Consider the following 4,191-nt stretch of genomic DNA (forward strand, 5'->3'; position numbering starts at 1 on the left):
ATATATATATATATATATGCATGTATTCATTCCAGGATTTGCATTTATAACTAAAAATCCAAGTCATTTGGGATAAGAATGTTCAAGTTGAACCACTAGATGGCATATTAACACTATGAAACCACTGAACAGGCTTCTGTTTCCTCATAAAACAGCCCTACTGCTGCCCTGGGAACCTAATGCTTCCAGGCCAAGAAAAACTTAGTATTAAATCACTTGCTAATTGTAAAGCTTTTAGAAGCTACATGATACATCTGGATGAATCTAACATGTCTTATGTAGTATCTGTATCTTTCTACCTTTTTTTTTTAACCAGAAATGACCTTAGAGGGTTTGTATAATTGCTTCTCTCCCTCCATGGGGTTTCAAATCCTCCCCTCCCAGTTTATTCTAATAATATCCATTGTTTCCAAATCTTCTGTATCCTCACTGCTTATCCCAAGTATTATCCATGCCATCTTTTTTTCTACACCATTCAAGAACTTTCCAATTTCTTTTTTAAAAACAGTTCCCTTAACACTACAGCATTTTCAGTAGATAATAAATAAATAAATAAATAAATAAATAAATAAAACTTGTAAAATAAGATCTTCCTCCCTTCCACCAAAATGAATGATTTTTGAGGGGTCTATAGACAAATTGAGATGCTTATAGTATCAAATTAAAAACAGTAGTCCAGGAGAGAATGTTATGGTGTAACCTTACAGAGAAGACACACCTTTAGAGAGGAATAAAAATAATTACCATCATAAGAAACAACTACTATTTTCATAAAAATTACTGTGAGTTTCCTGGCTAATGTTTGATTTTATGTAAGTCTGAAATACCATGAAAGCCAGGACTGTTAGTGTTTGACCACAGCACTGAGACTATGAAAGGCATATAACAAATATTTTCTAGATTAATAAATGCCCAGGATAAACCATGAGGAAAATATAACTGGAGTTAAACACATATGATTTCATAAGCAGAGGAGGCAAGCAATTTTCTCCATGAATAACCATATAAAGCTAAGGATGGAATGCTGTGGTAAACACAGGACATATGAAACACATGGAAACTGGTTGGCTTGGTTGGAAAAGAAAGTGCATGTAGAACACTAAGTAACAAGGCCACTTGGGAGAGAAATGGTTGACAGAGAAAAGAGTGAGGAAGATTTATGACTTAAGCTCAGTCCCCACTCCAAAACTGTGACTTCTGGCATTTTCTTCTAGTTTTTTTTTTTTTTTACTTGATTCCTATGCCTATAAATTCACACACACACACACACACACACACACACACACACACACACACACACACTTAGATCTATCCATCATGCTTCTTTGGCTGATTTTAAGTGTTGAATGTTTAGGAGAAAATATTTGGTTAATAGTAGGTATTCATACATTTGTCTTTGTTTTTGTTTTTTGGGTGTTTTTTCTTCTTTCTTTTCTCTGAAACAGAGTTTCCTGAGAGGAAACTCAGGAACCTCTTACCTCAGCTTCCTGGGTGATAAGATTGCAACCTGGGCTTTTTGTTCTTTGGTGCTCTATGTCTCTGTGTCTTTGAACATAGCCTGGCACATCTAATGATAAAGACACATTGAACCAATGTACAAATGAGATGGGATAAGGTCATACAGAGCATGAAAGGCGGATTAGTGTGGGGGTGTTAGGGTTCAGAAAAACACACCCTCAAATGAAAGTCTCAAAAACAGCAACAAAAAAAGAGCCTTGGAAACATGTTCTCTTGTCTATTGTCTTCTGGTCCTTTCTCTATTCGTCCTCAGATAATCCAGGACAAGTAGGGTCTCTCTTCCCTAAAGGGGAATATAGACATTAGAACTCCCATTTTCTAAGCCCGAGGTCTTAAAGAAAGTCTTGGCCTTACTCCCCATCTTTCCTTCCCCAGAAACATTCATAAAGGAAGGCTCTGCCCCATCTGATGGCACATCCTACGGACCCCCACACACACACACAAACACACACACACTTCAAAGCATCCTGCTTCATACCCAGGACAGAATGCTACACTAACACGAGAAAAAAAGTCAAACAAACCCTCTCTGGGTTTCTCTCAGAATTAGACACTACACATTCTATTAAAACAATCATATTTCTGTACATCTGTCCATGCATCCCCAAACCTAAAATTAAAAAGTAGTAGTTCAGTTTAGAATGTTGAATCTTTACTCTAAAGGATCCCATATTGTGCAGAACCATGCTCTAATGAATACACGAGGCTTTTCTCTAGTTGATCCACATTTTGTTTAGGATATTGGCCAAGACTGTGTGTGATGTGCAGGAGGAACCACTGTCTCCCGTCCCCTGCAACCCTAATAAAATAGGTCAGAATATTCAACTTGCAGATTATCTTTTGCATAGGCAAAAACTGTAATTTGTACCTAGCCAGTATAATCATAATGATGACATGCCATTAGGCTAAAAATTAATTCCTAGTACTTAAGACACATACTTTCCCTCCTTCTGATTAACACATACTTTTTAACACTATGATGGTCAACATCAAGTGCCACTTTGTCACAATCTAAAATCATCTAGAAGATAAATCTCTGAGCATATTTCTGACTGGTTTGTTAAGTTAGATGGAAAGAATCACCTTAAAAGTGGGCAGTGTCATCCTATGGACTGTCGTCCTCACCACTCTGAGACTGTCACTACTGTCACTGCTGCTTCATGATCCTACAGTCATACCTTCATCGACCATCATGGATGATGCCCTCAATTTATGAACCCAAACAAACATCTTCTGCTTTTGTCACACAATCAACAAGAGAAGAAACTAATAAAAACACTTTATACAACTATCAGACAAAAGTGTCAGCAGATGATGCACACTGGCAAGTACTGAACTGAGTGATTATAATAGTACCATGGAATCTGTCTGAATTTGCCTACTGAACTGATAACTAAATAAGAATGGAAAACAAGCCAAATCAACAGGTACTATGAAACAGTCCTTCAAATGCACGCTCCCTCCAGATCAAAGTGATGGTTTCTGAGTGTACATGTTACATGGGCAGGTATGTGCTGTAAACACGCTTCATGGTCAACAACTCCATCTACAACCAGTGGCAACTTTTATCCTCACCCTCATTATATTCAACCAGTCGATGGCTTCTAAAAATAAATACCTGAAAATAGTATATTCATGTGAAGTACCAGGAATTATGATCACTAGTCCTAGAGTCCAGAAGCTAAATGTCCTGTTTTTTATGGAGTTCATAATTCACAATTATAAGCAGAAAAGAATATAAAAACTAAAACTTGTTCATTATATTTGCTGTTTCAATTTTCTGAGTTCCTATTATATCCTAAGCCCTTAAGTTATTTTAACTAAACCCCTAATCCTACAAAATGCATCACTGTTTCCCCTACAGAAGAAGAAAATAACCTACCAGTTCAAGGTCACCCAGTTAAGAGACAGCTGAGCAATGACTAGACACACAATTTTGTCTGAATCCAAAGACTCTGTATACCACATACCACACGTCCACCAGTCTAAGTCACTATACCCTAAGTTTCTAATAAGGAAAAGAAAATCTAAATCCCACAAAATTCCCTAACTGTAAAAGCATCACGGCAGTGTTCATCGTAAAGGAATTTGGGAGGACTGAGTAAGGGCAGAAAATTGATGCTAATGAAAAAGCCAGACTGCTGTCAAAATGTGAGCCAAAGCAGAAGCCCAGCACTGGAAAGGACAGAGTCCTCAGAGAATGAGCAGCAGGAGTCCCCGCTGCAGGATACACAGAGGCCTTTTCAGACCAATATCAGATCAGAAAACAAATTGCAAGAATACACCTTATGCCACAGTGCCTCTGGCCACAAGGTTGAAAACTGTTTTAGGATTTGGTAGATTAACGACTTTACATCCTGTTTTATTCCAGTTTATGCCAGATGAAACCATTGTGATGATCCACGTGCACGTTTGCTTATGTGTACGTCCATGTCTTGCTCCACTGAGATGGTGTGGGAGGCTTGAACCAAATGAATTCAATGTACTGTGCTGCATCATAAGCTCAGCAAAACTTGAATAATTTTTATGCATCACCACTTACCAATAATTTTTGTGATAAAATGTGTTTTTCTTGGATAAAGGCAATGCAAGAGGTCACCAAGAAGATATCAGTAAAAATAGAATAAGACACAGAGGGGGGGGAGGGAGAGGGAGAGGGAGAGGGAGAGGGAG

General features: G+C 37.9%; 1 protein-coding gene across 1 annotated transcript in view; it reads right to left on the reverse strand.

The window, feature by feature from the left end:
* Pla2g4a (phospholipase A2 group IVA) overlaps nt 1-4,191 on the reverse strand; it is a 130,293-nt gene that overhangs the window by 3,673 nt on the left and 122,429 nt on the right. The window lies entirely within an intron of this gene.

Source organism: Mus caroli, chromosome 1, assembly GCF_900094665.2.
Source record: "Mus caroli chromosome 1, CAROLI_EIJ_v1.1, whole genome shotgun sequence".
NCBI lineage: Eukaryota > Metazoa > Chordata > Mammalia > Rodentia > Muridae > Mus > Mus caroli.